The 17271-nt window shown below is 50.9% G+C and overlaps 1 protein-coding gene across 2 annotated transcripts in view; it reads right to left on the bottom strand.

Moving 5' to 3' along the window:
* Positions 1-17271, bottom strand: part of PIK3CD (phosphatidylinositol-4,5-bisphosphate 3-kinase catalytic subunit delta) — a 62269-nt gene that overhangs the window by 17298 nt on the left and 27700 nt on the right. The window contains exons 1-2 of one of the 2 annotated variants that reach the window (XM_077151386.1): positions 12154-12267; positions 10341-10457 (exon numbers count right to left, since the gene is read on the bottom strand). The gene's annotated coding sequence lies outside the window, so the exon portion shown is untranslated. Of the gene's footprint in view, positions 1-10340; positions 10458-12153; positions 12268-17271 lie in introns of those variants that run through there. The other variant, XM_077151385.1, reaches the window with a different exon arrangement.

Below are 17271 nucleotides of genomic sequence, written 5' to 3' on the forward strand. Positions count from 1 at the left end.
AGGACATAGTTGGCACATATGTGTTGTTGGATTTGATATTTTGTATGTATCAGTCTGAAATAAAGTTGTTCCTTCAACTAATATTTACCGAGCCCAGTTAGGTGCCAGGAACTGAGTGAGGTGCTGGGAATTTCATGTGTCCACTTGGCGAGGTGGTCTGGTCGAGCACTGGCCTGCTTGCTAATGGGAGGTTATTTTGAGATGGAATTTGCATCTATAATCAGTCGGTTACATCTACGATCAACAGAGGCAACTGCCTTGGGCAATACGGGGCATCTCTCAGCTGGGGGCCCTTCAAGCTGGAATGGGGGGAGTTTCAGATGTCAGAGGAGAATTTCTGCAGTGGCTCTACTGGGGTATCCCAGGGGCCAGCTTCCCCTGGGGCAGTCAGAGGAGGCCTTCAGCATCCTCCTTACTGCCCTGCGGACTGTGGATTTGCCAGGACCCAGGACCACGTGAGCCACTTCCATATAAAATCTGTTCCTATTTGCATGTCCTGTTGGCTCTGGTTATCCGGTGAAGCCCTGAGCAGACCTGGCGGGAAGCGAGACTTAAGGGCCCTGCCTTGCAGGGTCTCACATTCCAGGAGGGGAGATGCTAACAAGTGGGATGGTCACAGGTCACACCAAGCTGAGTGAAGGAAATGTGTGGGTGGGGGGGGAAGGGGCTTCCTGGGGGCTATCTATGGCAAACTGGGGGGTCAGAAAAGCCCCCCCCCACCCCGTACACCAGGACAGCACATCAAAGCTGAGATGAGAGACCTCAAGGGAGCCAGCCACACCCAGAGCCCCTGCAGGGGACAAGAGACAGCAAAGGAAGGTGGGACTGGCATATTCCAGAGCTGAGGGAAGGGGGCCCGCTGAGGCTGGAGCCTATGGGCAGGGAGGGGGCACGACGCAAGGTGGGGTGGGAGAGGCTGGCAGGGAGCGGGCCCTACAGACCCATAGAACAGGAGAGGGCACCTGGATTTCATGCTAAGAGCCACGAAAAGGGTTTTAGGCAACAGTGGGATGGAATCCAATCTGACTCAAAGGGATGTGGCAGAGGATGGGAGAGAAGCAAGCATGGGGGTGGGCACAACGAGGAGGGAGGGGCAGTGAAGGCAGTGGTCTGATTCTGAAAGAGGAGAAGGAGAGAGAACAGAAGCAAGATATATTTAGGAGACCTGATGCCCAGAAGGGGGGTGGTGAGAGAGGAAGCAAGGAGGGCAGCCAGGCTTGGGGCGTGGGAAATTGCCCGGGTGGTAGAAAATTCCTGGGCTGGGAACTTGTAGGGGAGAAACAGACTTTTGGGGGGATAAAGCAGTAAGCACTCTATTTCAGACATGCGGAATCTGAGATGCCTATTGGACAAACGTGTGAAGACAGCCAAGGGGTGAAGTCCCGGGTTCAGAGCTCGGAGGAGAGGGCTATGGGGTCCCGGAGATCTCATCTGGGGTCATTAGGCTACAGAGAGAGTGTGGAGCTGTGGGGACAGGTGTGATGGCCTCGGGACAGAGGCTAAGTGGGGATCAGGGCCAACCCCAAGGCCCTGGAGTTGAATCATCCGAAGATGAGCTGTGAGCAATCCCTTCCCTCTCTGAGTCATCCAGAATCTTACGGTGTGACTTCTCTGTCTATCCACCTCTAAGTCATTAATAAAAATGCAGAAGAAAGCGGGACCAGAGAGTGCCGTTTCTTTCACCTTCCCACCTCCCAGCCAGCGCTACACACAGAAAGGGCCCTGGGGCGGCCAGAGCAAGCCCAGCCCGTGTGTCTGTCCTGTCCTGCCTGCCGTCCTTCTCCGAGTTGTTCTGCTATGTTCCCAGTTAGACTCACTTTTTATAGCCTCGAGGGGAAGAGAAGTTTCTCCCGCTGCAAAGAGCTGAGGGGTCAGGCCTTCTGAGCCCTCACCTGCCAGCCAAGAAATTTCTCCAAAAAATTTCAATGAAAAGTGTTTGTCCTGCCGTCCTGCTGCGCCAGCACCAGGGAAGCCTCAAGGGGCTCTAATTGATTTCCTAGAGAGGCCGGGAAGCGGGGCAGTGTACCCAGGGCCACAGACGCTTTGTCTGAACTGGGAGTGAAATTCTGCCTGCCCAAGAGTGGGCTGCTGGACCTGGTGGCTGGTCCCAAGCTCAGACGTCTGAAGACTCAATGAAAGTATTATTATGCACCCTAGAAAAGCCGCATTTTAATCCTGATCCAATCTTGTGGGAGCAGCCGTTTCTTTTAGTCCTTATTCAGTACTGTAGGATGGAAACTTCATTAAATCATCTCCATAGAGATGTGACACAACCAGTTGTGGGTATTAACCTTTGATTAGATGGAGATGGGATGCCACCCATTCCAGGTGGGTCTTGATTAGCTTACTGGAATCCTTTCAAAGAGGAAACATTTTGGAGAGAGAACAGAAATGACAGAGCTTAGAGAAACGACAGAATCCTCAGAGCCAACGGGCTCTTCACAGCACAGCTGACATGTGGAGGACAGAGACACAGATGTTTGGAGATGCTTGGAGCCCAGCAGACATCGCCATGAGATGTTAAGCAAGTGAGAACCTGGAGAGGCAGATGCCAGCCACGTGCCTACCCAGCTGACAAAGTGTTCCTAATCCATGGACCTTCCTTGAAATAAGGTAACCTCTTGTGGGTGCCTTAATTTGGACACTTTCATTTCCTTAGAACTGTAAACTTTCAATTTATTAAATTCCCTGATTAAAAGCCATTCCAGTTCTGGTATATCACATTCTGACAAGTTGCAAAGTAATACACTCCTTTTGAAATTCTACCGTCTTAGGTTCTGTGCTGGTGTCTCCTGCATCTGTCCGAGTTCCATGTCTCCCCCTCGGCCCTCGCAGATGGGGCTGATGCTCCGAGCAGGGGCTGCTGCCCAGCCTTTGTCAACGTAACAGCAGACGTTTGGGCCCTGCAGTCACATGTCCTGGTGAGTGGCTTCCAAAGGAAAGACATGAGTCACTCCTGGCAGGGTCTGCTCAGGGGACAGGCAGCAGGCAGGGAAAAGAAGGGAAGTTATCTGAGTGATAAACATCTTTCTCCCAGAGGGAGACCTGTGCAAAAGATTCCACGCGCTTTCTAGAATACACCCTATAGCAGGCATCTAAATGTCCCCCTGGGCCATCATAACTGTTCATCTTTCTTAATCCTAAGGACAAAATGTCAGTCCAGTGCCTGGATTTCATAACCCAAAGTTGCAGTCCATTTAGCCCCAGAGAAGAAGCCTCGACTACAGAAACACTGAGAAGGTTATGCACAGCCCAAGGGTCTACCAGCAAGCCAGGCTCAGGAGGATGCAAGTCCAGCAGCCACCTCATGAGGGCAGCGGGGCTACCCTGCAAGTGTGCCCCTGGGGTAGTGGCCAGGTGTCCACAAGCTGGCCTTCTCCACCAGGCAGGGCAAGCCCTTGATCCGTCTCCTCAGCCTAGGGTGATTTTCTGGCTCGTTTCAACCCCCCAAAATCCCTCTAATCAAGCATTTTGTTTCCCAGCCACTCCCCAGATGGAGGATGAAATCGGCACTTTCCCTGTTGTCCAATCTATGTGGAAAGGGAGTGCCAGAAGGTATTTTACCCTGAGGATCCTGACAGGGCTCCTGGGAGCAACAGAGACTCTGGGCCATTTGCCCCAATGGAGCTTTCCAGAAACCACTGTCCTGCTGCTGGTCAAAGCCCAAAGATCCCAGGACCCCACCCCCATCCCGAGGGCTCAGGAGAAAGGACGTGAGAGAAGACCCTTTCTCAGCCCAGGAGGCTTCAGGAACCAATGCCCATTCACTCACTCTGCACAGAGCTATCAGAGCCCCTTCCACGCGCTAATCAGGGAACAGGACGGGCACCGTGCCCGACCATTTTCAGTCTAACGGGAGAAGACAAACAATAAAAGGAGAACAAATTAATAAACAAGCTGAATTCAGGGACCTGCAGGGAGGGACCGCATTCAAATGATAGGTCAGGGAAGGGCTCTCAGGCACCATCAGTTGAATTTGAAGCCCAGATGGTGAGAAGGACCCAGCAAAGCTCAATGAACTAGGGCTCCCGGCAGCAGGAATGGAGGTACAAAGGTCCTGAGGCCAGGCGACTAGGGTGGAGGGCCCAGGGCAGAGGCTCATTCGAGAGAGAGCAGAGAGTCTGGGTTTGGCCATGTCGTAATGGAAAACCGTGGGAGAGTTTTGAGCAGGGGATTGATGTGATCCTGTCTTGTGCTCTGCAAAGACCACTTTAGCCACTGTGAGAACATGGAAGGGTGGGAGGCAAGAAGAGGGGAGTGGGAAAGCAAGCAGGAGGCCACTGAGGGCCCCGGGCATGAGCTGGCAGGGCCGGCCCAACGGAGGGAAGCGGCCAGGCCCCACACACCTCGCCGAGCCCAGGGGCAGGCATCACAGCACGGGTCTAAAGCTTCGGGGCCTTCCCACAGGGGTGCAAGAAGAACCGAAGCTATGAACTAGAAGAACCGCCGGGCCAGGGTCCTCCCACAGGCAGGCCTTTGGGGAGACATGTGCCGCTCTCCCAAAACACCCAATCTTTACTGGGAAACAGGGTGGGTCACTCAGAGAGGCCCCAGCTTAACAGCCTTCCTCCAACCCAGGGGCAGAAAGAGTGTTTCTCCATACAGCCTTGAGTCACAGCCAGAGGGAAGGCCTGGCAAATGCAATGTGCACAGCACTCTGATAGCATGTGAAGGCAAAGCCAGAGGTCCAGGGGTGGCCGGCCTGGGGAGAGGGATGTGCATCCAGATTGACTGGGAGGGAAATCTGCAGCCGCCAGGGAGCGGGGGTGGGGGGTGGGGTGGAGGGCGTAGGGTGGGGAAGGGCTCAAGGCAGAAGATATCCCAAGGACCACACCCTGGATTGAGAAAGGGGGAGCTTGCCTGGAGGACTGGAGCTCTGCCATACCAGATAAAGGTATTGAAGATGTGAAGGAATGCACATGGAGGAAATAATGAAGTAATGTGACATTATATAGAAGGCATCTTAAGGACCACTCAGCACGTAAACTGAGGACATGAACTGCTTTACTCCCTGGTTTCCACGTCTACCCAGCTCTCTCTCTCCCTGGGAGCCGCACACATCCGATAAGACATGAACTTTTAATTTGAGTATTTAAAAGGGTAAAACCAGAATCCTTACTGGGGAAAACCAAGACAGAAATCAAAGAATGAGAGACATAGGCTTCTGGAAATTCCATTCTATATGGAAAAATATATATTTCTGACTCCTTCTGCTGGAATCAGAAAAAATGAGCCAACTACCCTGCAAAAGTCCTACCCCAACCACCTCCTCAGATGCTCAGTTAATGACCCACAGGCCACAGGCCACAGTGGGGACGCTGGAAGAGTTCATACAACCATTTGACACGACATATAAAGATCAAAAGAAAGAACCATGGTCTCAGTTCCCATAATTTTAGGAAATTGGGACTCGTCCGAAGGAAGCAATTCAAAAACAGATAAAGTTATGTGAGCAAAGATATTCATCGTGGTATTGTTGCGAAAGTGAAAACTCAAAAGTGACAAGGAAATGGTTAGGTAACTTGTACATTAACTCAGTGGACTCAAATGTGGTCATTAAAATGACACCTCTGCACTCTACAGAACACTGGACAGATTTTCCACACTAAGTGAAACAAAAATCTGCATACATTTATCATTATGGCCTATGCTTGTAGACAAAGCATTTCGGAAAGCATAGCTCAAAATGAAAACAGTTATATCATGGAAGGACATGGGTGTCATAAAAATGACCTTAATTTCTGTGAGAGTTCTACAAGCACATGACTTTTAAAAGTAATTAGAACTAAAACACTTATAATAAGGAAAAAATAGCGGCAGTCCCCAGACTCTACCAGTCCCAGGTACATCTCACCCCCAATTAATTTCCTTTGGGTATTTATCTTTATACTTCTAAACAATAGGTTTATGCTGATATTTTTTGTATTCCAACTGTTAAATTCTTACATTAGAATTTGAAACTGAGCTCTCCTACACAAACACACATGCTCATATCTTCTCCTCCACCTTCTGAATGTAACTGTAGAAGAGCTTGGGGTTATCTCCAAAGCTTACATCATGATGGCTACAAAAATATTGCTCAACGCTAAGCCATCCATAAAGTGTACTACAGTTATATTTCCTTTTTTTTTTTTCCTGTAGTTGGTGGTTGCCTCATTTCTCATTTGCTTTGTTTTCCATGTTTGAGTCACTAATTCTTCCCCCAAACTTTCCCACAGAACTATAAAACTTCTCACAATGAGGTAAATATGTCATATAATCCATCAGCTCTGTTTTCTCCTCAGAGATATTTCTCCTAGGGTCCTCTTGCTCCAAACAGGGCTGGTTGCTTTTTAGAAAAGCTACATAGCTGTGCTGCTGAGGGCCCTTTTCACCATCATTATGAGAACTTCCTTCCCTGTTCTCTGGATAATTAAGAAGCCTACTCTGGCTGATTAAGTAGAGAAGGGGTATCTGACACACACACACACACACACACACACACACACACACACATACACCTTGTATTTTGAGTTTTGTAGTTCTGTTAGGAGATTTGGGAAAAGAATTAGTGATTAGCACAGAGAAAACAAATCAATTGAGAAAAGTGAGGCAACTACCAACTCCAAGAAAAACAAAAAGTGGAACAAGAAAGGACATATAATTTTAGTACACCAGGTGGATTTGACAATGCAGAACCACATCTATTAGCAAAATTTCTGCTGTTGCCCCCAGGCACTGGGTCCAACCTGCATCCCTGCCATTCCTGCACCAGGAGCATGACCTCACAGCCCCTCTTGGTGTCCCCACCCCAGTCGCACAAGCATATATTCTTCCTTCTCCTCTTCTGTGTCATTGGTTCCTGTGTCAAATTCTGGCACAGGAGCATCTCAGACCTGTTCCTGGTTGCAGAAGAAGCTTGGAATTGAGCACTTTTCAGTACCCACGGGGCAAGGTGTTTTTTTTCTTCTCCCTTCCAAAGAGTCAAAGCAGGATAATAGCTGAAACATACAAAGCCACTCTGTATCACTTGTTCTTTCTTGCTTTATTCCATCGTTTTAGTGGAGAATATCCTCTAATGGCTTCCTTGAAAATGCATGCGAGGAGGGGACTTATTTGAAAATTCACATATCTAAAAAAAATTGCCTTTCTTGTACTCTTTTACTTACACGATAATGAATACAGTATTCTGGGTTGGGAATTAATTTTCCTCAGAAATCTGAAAGCATCGCTCCATTGTCTTCCAGCTTCTGATGTCGCTTTTGAAAAGTTTTATGCCATCCTGTTATCTGATCTTCTGCATGTGGCTTCTTTTCTTTTTGGTGACTTTTAGGCTCTTCTCTCTATCACTGGAGTACTGAAAGTTCACTCTGATGTCCCTTAGTGGGGGTCTTTTATTATTCATTATGTTGGGTATAAAACTCAGAGACCCTTTGAGTGCAGAAACCCCAGTTTTAGAAATCTTTTCTGTACTATTACTTTGAACATTTTCCTGTCTCTATTTTCTCTTCCCACCTTAGTGGGATGTTGGCCCTCCTGAACTGATTCTCTAATTTTCCCAACTTTTTTCCCCCCTTCTTCTTCCATCTCTCAAATCTTTTGTTCTCCCTTTTGGAAAATTTGCTTTTCAATCTCCCAACCTTTCTACTGGATTTTGTATTCCTGCTATCAGAGTTTTCCCATCAAAGAGCTTGTTTTTATTTTATGATGTGCCTTAAAAAAAATAAAACCAACCATGTTTATGACATGAATTTCCTTTTTCTATTTGTTTCCACCACTATCTTTCATGCTAGAGGTTTGATTCTATGTTCAACGATCCTTGGCTTCCCATTCAAATTTAAAAGAGAGACACTAAAACCTGTTTGTGTACAAGCAGAACTAGTTGCTTGGTGGGCTTCACTATGGAGTGATAAAGTACCAAGCCAACTCCTCAGTGGGTCCTCCCCTCAACGTCAGCCTCTGAGGATCATTTTTCTTGTGAGGAGGAGTTCTTTAGAGAGAAGCCCTGCAAGGCCCTGTCTGGAAAAATGGGTTAAGCCAGGCTGACATGTTCTGAGAACCAAGCACAGGAGGGAGCTGGGATATAACTGTTTAGCACGTAACTTTTATTCCCTGTGTCTTCAATACGATGTTTCTTCCAGTCCTCAGCTGCTCTCCATGCAGCTTCTCCCTGCCCTCAGCTACCCCCCACACAGCCTCTCTCTGCCTTGAACTGCACCGGTGCCTTTCTGGTTCAACACTGCCGGCAGGAAAACCCCCATCTTCTGTTGGATTGGAGAAGGCAAATCACTTGACTTTGTGTGCTGAGAGCATGTCTGTCGTTCTAACACTCATTTTCTACAAATCTTCCTGCTTTCAGCTCACCTTTGGGAGTACACCATATCCCCCATTCCAGAGCCTTTGGTGGGCTCCATGGATGTGCCAGCTTACTTTGCTCACAGCATTGGAACTTGGGTTTCAACATTCTCTGTTCTGCTTCTCTCTCCTTCATTTGCTTTCTATCTTCCAAAATTCCTGATCATATTCCTCCCTCCTCTATCATCTTCTCTTCTGTTTTCATATGGACTTATGCCTTTTATTCCTTTGCTCTGATTTTGGAGGGGTTTGAAATAGAGCAGAGATACACATATGCATTTAACCAGATATGTTTACATGGAAGTCCATAACAATATTGAATAATACATAAAAATCAAGTTAAAAAATATACATATTGAGGGGTGACAGGGTGAGAATGGGTACTTCCATATGGAAACAGTGGTTCTCTCTGGGGGCTGGGAATCTAGAAGAGTTATGTTTGCAATTTTTCTTAGTGGCATCCAAATTTGGGGGAACAAATATGTATTTCCTTTAGAAGTTAAAGAAATATGAGGACATCCAGAAATATAAGATAATAAATTTGCTTTGCTTTGAAAAAAAAAGTATGAGGGTTAAAAATTATTATTAAAAGGCATTTTCTGGAACAAGGGCCAAGACAGTGTAGACAAATATGTGGAACAAACTCAAATCCCTCAACGCAGGCCTGTGGCCGCCATGGCTCCTATGATCTGGGGAGCCCCAGGGTTCCCCAGGGGACCCCAGGCCTTCAGAGGCTGGTGGGAGTGGGGTGGGAGTTGAGCGTGAAGCGTCATGGCCCTGTCTCTATCTCTGTCGCGGTAGCTCCCTGATTTCTTTACTTTATAGATTAAAATTCCTAATATTCTGATTTTTTTTTTTTTTTTTTTGCTAAGAAGATCCACAACTAACAAAGAAGTTTTGTCAAGTACCAAGGAAGACCCAGATGAGGGGATTTAGTCCAGTGCCAGTCAGTCTCTGTTCTCGGTTTCTTCATCTACATGCAATGACGGCATTTTCCTTCTAAGCCTAATACTCTAGAAGCTTCAACGGAACATTCTGTTACCAACACAGTGACCGCCAACCCTCTGGGAAGAAAGAATGTCCCCACCCAAGGACTCCCTGAGAAGCAATACTGAGTTATAAAAATGAAATTCACTTTCCTTCCTTAGGTTATTTTAATTTTTCTCTCCCCAAATAGGGCAGCCCGATTTCATCAGGACAACAGTGGAGCCCAATACGAAATGCTGCGGCTGCATAATGGGTTCCAACACCAGTGTTCGGAGCAGCTATATTCACATGGCCCCAAAGCGGAGACGTCCCAAATGCCCGTCAACAGATGAGCGGATAAACAAAATGTGGTCTGTCCCTACAACTGAATACAGTTCAGCCGTAAAAGGGAATGTAGTTGGGATACACGCTACGACATGGATAAATTCTAAGAACATTATGTTAGGTGAAAGAAGCCAGGTGCAAAGGACCACATATTGTTTGATTACACTCATATGAAATGTCTAGAATAAGCAAATTCACAGAGACGAAAAGATCGGGGTTACTAGAGCTGGGAGGGAAGGGGTAGTTATTGCTTAAATGGTGAGGTGTTTCTGGTTTGGGTGATGAAAACATTTTGGTAATGGTGGTACAATGTTGTAAAAGTAATCGATGCCATTGAATTGCACACTTAAAAATGATTTAAAAGGCAAACTTCACGTTATATGTATGTCACCACACACTCAAAAAATAACAACGGGCTCTCAGGCTCTTCCGAGCAAAACTGTAACTTCTTTTCCCAGGAAGCTTCCCTCTCTTGGGAACCTGGCTGATGTCTAGTTCACATCCCCCCCTTGTCTGCTCCTGGCACAAATTTGGGTCATTCTCTCCCTTCCGGTATTCTAGTCCTATGGAGAAGCTCTCTTGTGACTGGATCATCGTGGGGGGGGGGCAGATTTTGTTCAAATTCTTAATCTATCTACGAAATAACATCTCTTCTCCCTCCTCCCACATACTCCTCTCCCCTTTTCCCAACCTACCTCTCTGGAATGGTCCAAAAAAGACCCACAGCAGAAGCTTCTCTGCCTGGCAGGTTAGAGATGCATTTGAATCAATGAGTGTCATTCCGTCCGTCTCACCCCGAGCTCTTTATGTGTCTGAAGAAATAAAAGAGAGAGAAAGAAGCTCAGAAACCTCTGCATTCTCTTACAGGATTTTAGCTCAGAAACAACTGTTTCACCTCGTTTCCCTTTTTTTGCAAACAAGTCACATTGTGCTTAATTGGCCTTTCTCGCCATCTGCATCCAGGCCACCCCCAGCTCCCTTTGTGGCACTGAAGCAAAATACAGGAACACTTTCAGTGCCTGAAGCGGGAATATACAGATGACAGATGATTTTTTTGAGCTGTTTATTGGTTTCGTTTGCTTTTTTGAACGCAAAGTGAGCAATCTGAGCCAAGTCTGGTGCACTTGGGTTCAGGGGCTTGGAAAAGCAGGTGGGGTGACCTGAGATGAGGGTTCCCTCCTCCCATCTGCCTTCAAGGTACAGATTGCTTGGTGAAGGGAAATTAAACACTGCTCGGCTGGACATAAAAACAAAGGATGTCCTTCTGGAGGTCATGGGGGAAGGGGGTCACCCACTCACGGATCTGTTCCCATACTCCACGCCCCCCAACTCCTGGAGACAATCTGACACCTGGGAGAGAAAAGCGCCCGCGCTCCGGAGGCCCGGCAGCCAGCAGAGGGACACGCCCCTGCCTAAGCGCTGCTCCCTCCACTGGGTGCCGAGCCTCGGGCCAGCACCCCCAAGACTGGGAAGGGCTCCCCGAGGTGGGGGTGGGGGAAAACAACAACAACAACACCGAAACCACTCGGTTCTCCACGGGATAGCACAGCCCTAGGAACCCGACGGAAAAGGTTATGTATTCCAGGAACACATTGCCCTGCAGCAAGCGCCATCCCTGGAAAGCCATCCCATGACCCCGCTGCAGGAGCCCAGGGATGTGGGCCCCCCCCACCCCGCTCAGCACCCAGGGGAGGAGGCAAGAGCTGCCCAAGGCACAGCCACCCGAGAAATGGAAGAGCTCGGGACCAAGTCACTTCCACGGCAGGCCGACCGCGAGACCCGCCACTGCGGGAGTTAGGAGGGTAAAGCGCAAGCACCTCGGCACCGGCTACGCGGGGAAAGCTAAAGCAAGACCGAGCCGGGCGAGGGGACAGCCAGAGAAGCAGGCACAGAATTTGTCCTTTGGAATCCAGGTCAGGAATAAGAGGTAGGACGAGATTCACAAAGGCCGGCCGGGGAGAAGGCGCTTCCCTGGGAGGAAGGTTCGGCCCCCGCTGCGGCCCTGGCGCTGGCCGGGACCTCAGCACTCGGGTCTGCGGCCCGCTGGACCCTCGGGGTTCAAGGGCAACGCGTGGGGTGGACGCACAGGATGCTCCTTGCGCGCGCCCGAATCGGGGGCAGGGGGAGGGGAGGACGCGCCGGGCTCGCTCGATCCGGGACAAGTAAACAGCTCGCCCAGAGCAGGCGGGTCTTCCCTGGGCGCCTAGCTGAGCCTCGGCTCCTGCCACCCGGGCGGCCGCGGGGACACCCCGGCTGGGCGCTGCAAGCGGTCGGATCACGCCAGCCAAGCCCCCCACCACACACGCCGCGACCCCCAGAGCCACACAACGCGAGCCCGACCCAGTGCTCGGCCTCCCCCAGGGGACCCCACCGTCCCCGGAGCGCGCCCACCTCCCCCGCCCCCGGCCCTGGACCCCCAGGCGGACAAAGCCCAGCGCCCGGGCGGGGCGGGGTGTGCGGCGGGGGGCACTGGGACCCCGCAGACGCCCGCACAGGTGGGTTCCGTACCGGGCACCGGCGCTGGGGGCGGGGCCCAGTCTCTCTGGAGACGGTTGCCCAGGGGACGCGGCTGGCAGCTCCGGGAGTGAGGGAGCGTGCCAGCTCCGGACGGCGGCGCGGAGCCGGCAGGGCCCTGAGGGCTGGCTGGCGGCGCGAGGTGCGGGCCGGCGGGTAGTGGTGGAGGGGCGCGGCCCGGGGCGGGGCCGGGACAACGGGCCAGCGGGCGGGGCATCCTGGCCGGGGCGGGGCCGCCGCGGGCACCGTGGGCAAATTCACATACTCGGAGCCCGGCGAAATGCCGGCTGCCATCGTACACGGTCCCCGCCGCTCCAGCACCCAGACCGGCGGTGGCGCCCCAGGGGTGGGGTGGGAGTGGGGGGTCCCGGCGCGCGCATGCTGGTCCCTGGCCTGGTGCTCGCCAAGCAGCCCGGGGATGGAAAGGGACATTTGCAAAGCGAGTGAAGTTGGCTGTTCACCTAAGGGCTTTACTCTCCTCGGATCCCAGAGCATCACCAGGAAGGGCGGGGGGCGCTGGACCCCAGTCACTGATCGCGAGTTGGGGTGACCCGAGTAAGCGGCAGACCCGGGCTCTGGGCCGCCGAAGGCTTCCTGTCCCTAAGTTGTTGGGTTTAGAAACACGTGGGTTTACCTGGGACTTTCACCCATACACCCACTCAGCACCTTGATCTCCTCGCCGGCGGGCAGACCCTCGGGGCAGTCCCGCCCCTGAAACTGACAGCTGCGCTCGGGCTTTCGGCAGCCGGGAGGGGTGACGTAGATACTGTCATCCCTGGGCAGGGGGTGGGGGGATGAGGACACCTGAGTCCAAAGGGCAAGGAATCCCACCTCGCGGACACACCGACACACACACACACAGACATACCGACACAAGGACTTAAGCTGGCACACATGCATCCAACACACTATTCCCTCGGCCGCCGGGCCGCACGGTTTAGATCCGAACCAGTGTATTTGAACTTCCCCTCCCACCCCGCCCCAGACTTCCCCTTGGCCCGGCCATGTGCCCTCAGAGTGGCCTGCCGGGCCCGCCGCCCCTGGCGTAAACGTTGCCCCAGTGGAGCTCAAAGGAGGAAGGAGGCGGCCCTGAGGATTTGAATCGCCTCGGCCGTCCCTTTGGGGTGGGGGGTGGGGTGCAGAAAAACCCGCCAGAGGCTGCGGGGATTCTGCAGGAGCCGGGATGAGAGGACCTGGCCAGGGGTGGCCCTTCCAGCCCTCAGCAGCCCTGCCCCGGCCGGGGGTCCCCGTGCACCCCCACCCTACCCAGACGTCACCCACAGATCACTCACAAAGTCACACGGCCGCAGATGAAGTCACACTCGCTGAGGCACAATTTTGTCAAGTGACACACAAAATGGCACGCACTAGGGTGCACACACACAACACACACACTGAGACACGGGCACTGGAGAGATGCACATTCACACACCGGCGCACACTCATCCACACTCATCCACACCGCGGAGCGCGGCTGTGCTCTTGGCAGACAGTCCCTGGAGAAGGCGGAGCCCCGGGAGCGGGGTGTGGGGGCACCCGCAGCCCGCCACCGGCAGCCCGGCCCCGGCCCCGGGCGCAACTGCTGCGCTTCCTCCGCCTTCCCCGAGGGAGCGCGCCTGGCGTGGGGGTGGGGGAGCGGACGCGTGGCAGAAGACAGCCCAAAGGTGGCTCAGGTGCCCTGACAGCCCCCGGGGCTGCCTTCCCTGTCCCCGCCCCACCCACCCCCCAAACAGGACCGGGGCTTCCTAGGATGAAAAATAAGCAGGAGGAGGTCACAGCTGGACCAGGGCTGTGATGGACAGACAGGGGCCGAGGAGTTCTCTGACAGCCACCCTGGGTGGGGATGGGATGGTATCCCTAACAGCCCCAACCAGGGAAGGAAAGGCCAGGCCACCGAAAGATTTTCCAACAGGGCAGATGACAAGCATCCTGGCTTCCACACACACCCCACCCCACAGGTGGGCACGCTTGTCCCCAGGGCCCAGTTTTGCAGTGGCCACCTTGCTTTTTCTGCAACGTGGGTCTGAGTCAACCTTTGACTGTCAGGCTCAAAGACAAGGTCCTCGTCAACAGCTGGACTCAATGACCTGGCTTTGAAACCAGGTGTCAGGCACTGGTTTCTCTGGAACCCAGAGAAAAATCCAAGATTCTTTAGAATGGCAAAAGCCACAACAAAAACCAGTCCTGAACATCCTGCCTGTTCTACAAATCTAGTAGTATCCATAATACATAACATCACAGGTTGTTTTGGGGAAAAGTAAATGAGTTAATACGCGTACATGTAAAGTCTTTAGAATAGAGCATGTTGGTACATTAATGGTAAACACTCAATAGTTTCGTGCTCCCAGATGGAAAACAGACACAAAGAGAACTTACTCAACGTCACACAGCTAGTTAGTGACAGAGATGGAAACAAACAAACAAACCAACCAACCAACCAAGTCTCTGGATACCTTGTTCAGAGCTCAGGTACCCTAAGTCCTTTCTGAAACCAGGTGAGGGCATGAATAAGTTTAATGGATAAATCACAGTTTCTCCACTGTTAAAATTTAGAGTAAATAGAGATATTAGACTCCCTCCCCACTGCTCCAGAAGAAGCTGATCCTCTCCCAAACAGAAAGCAGGAAATCAAATGAGTTTCTAATCCCCACACCTCAGAGACCTTGTTACATTCAACAAGCTCTAGAAGAGGGAAGGTTATGTGCTCTATTAGCCATTCCTCCTTGTCTGTCTCCTGACATTTCCAGGTAACCTCGCTGGGGTGCGATGTCAGCCTCTCCCATCTGTCCAGTGACATCCTAATCACCAACCTCCCTGGAATTCTGCTGGGCTTCTCCTAAGAGAACCTGGAATCCCGCTTTTCTAGGTGTGGTTCAGATAAGAAGCTAACCAGAAACAAGACTAGGGAGGCTCAAGTCAGAAAGAAAAATAAGATGCAACTGACAACAACAGAACAAAACAGTTGACTATTTGTTTTTAATTCTATTAGGAAAAAGAAGAGATCTCTGCAAAATAATCCTCCTCAAAGGGGAGAGTTTCCATATTTACTCCCATAATCCCGCCCCCTTCGTTCCCTTGATATTTTTACCCTCAAGGCCCCAGGATAAAGGAACCTAATTACATGAGTATCTGGCCCCAGCGTTCCTGCCATCCTTAAATAGCTTCATTAATCTTTGAGATTCTCATGCCCAGTTATCTCAAAAAAGTGGCTCATCTGTAGTTAAAAAGCAAAGTTAATTAGAATCTGGAGCTTCCTTTTTTTCTTTGCCAATTCCCCATGGCTTAGACCAAAAGTCTGCCTTAATTGAGAGGCTTGGGAGTTTGTGACCTGAAGAGGGTGGGGATGGGGTTGGGGTAGGTGGGAGTGGGGGGCAGGCAGAGAGAAAAATTACGTTTGCATTGCTCATCCTTTCAAGTGTCAACCAGAAAGGCTTCGTGGTAGCAGGGGACCTTGCAGGAAAAGGCAGGAGCAGGGGCTCTGGAATAAGATCTGAGTTTAGGAGGGTTTCCTGCCCCCTCCCCCAGAGCCTCTGTTTTCTCATCTGTAAAAGGGGGTGCCAGCACACAGTGCTGCCTTTGGATGGAAGCAGAAATGATCAGATGCATAGCACATTTAGGGGAAGGCTTTCACTGGCACTTCACAGGGGAGTGGCTAGTTATTCATGCATTCCTCATCGTTTCCTATGAGTCTCAGGCTGCAATTCAAGGAAATACTCCTTGCAGGAGGAAACAATGCCTTAAACTTCTCTTTTATCTTTTATAAAAGAAAATTAAGACATTCTCTGTCTTTGTAGAAAAGATACATAGTGGATACCTATTGGGCGAAAATTTAGGATAAGGGGGAAAATAGGGGGACTGGAGCAACAGGGAATTGTGTGTCACACATCATGGCTCAGAAAGATACCCTGGGGGACTCTGAAATATCTGCTAGACTCTTCTGGAGAAATCTCTGTGGTTGAGAAGCCACTGAGGGCAAGAAAATTGAATTGAGGGCTAGGATACTTTTCACAAGGCTGGATCCAAATCTGAAGGTGGAAAAAAGAATCACAGAACTATACCTTAACGATCACAGGGTTAAGGCAAGGGAGGTAACTTGCCCAAGTCACACGTGGCAGTAAGTTCCAGTCTGCTTCACTTCAGTTCCTGAGAGGCACTAAAACGGAATGCACAGCCAAAGCAGGCGCAGCGAACATTTACTGACACTGTACATTCACCGTGGAGGTTTTAAAAGATGGTAGCATATTCTCTGACACTCATCCCACTGGGGACGGGGATCTGGGGGGCTGGATTTTTGTCCCCTTCTGAAGTCTGGGCGGGCTTGTGACTGCTTTAATTAAGAGAATAAGGAAGAAACGATGCCAAGTGACTTGAGAGGTTAGGACACAGAAGGCCATGCAGCATCTGCTTTGGTTTCTGGACGACTGGAGCATAATGAAAGGAGGTGACTGCCCCAAAGCCGCTGTGCTGTGATGAAGCCCAGCCAGAAAGAAGCCAGGTGTGGATGTTCCGGCTGACAGCCCCACCTGAGCCCAGCCTGGCAGTCACCCCCGCCCAGGTACTAGCTGGAGCAAAGAGACCTCCAGGTGCTGCTGTTCCAGTGGCTGCCCTTTGAGAACCTCCCAGTGATGCCAGATTTCATGGGACGTAGATGTGCAGTCCTGCCAAGCCCCGCCTGAATTCCTGGCCCACAGAATCCAGGAGCATATTAAAACAGCTATTGCTTTACACCTCAAAGTTTGGGGTGGCTCGTTACACAGTAATAGAGAACTGGAAATGTCATAATCTCATTCAATCCTCAGACCACCCCCACACGTTATTATCATCATCCCCATTAGGACACTGAGGTCGGAAACTTGCCCAAAGCCACGAGGTTAGTAAGTGGGAGAGTGGAGCTTAGAACCCACCCGAACCGCCACCTAAAAGTACTTCTAACAACAAACCATCCAGTTGTGTTAAGGCATGAGGCTCGGTTTTTTAATGTGATAGAATCTCCAGTTAAGCAAGACCGGGCCCTGCCCTTAAAGAGAGATGCGTGACCACCTGGGAAAGAAGGAATCTCTGGCAGCTTCTATTAGATGTTGAGAAACCAGCACCAGGGAAACCTGCAGGGAG

The sequence above is a fragment of the Tamandua tetradactyla genome, chromosome 2, assembly GCF_023851605.1.
Source record: "Tamandua tetradactyla isolate mTamTet1 chromosome 2, mTamTet1.pri, whole genome shotgun sequence".
In the NCBI taxonomy this organism is placed as follows: Eukaryota; Metazoa; Chordata; class Mammalia; order Pilosa; family Myrmecophagidae; genus Tamandua; species Tamandua tetradactyla.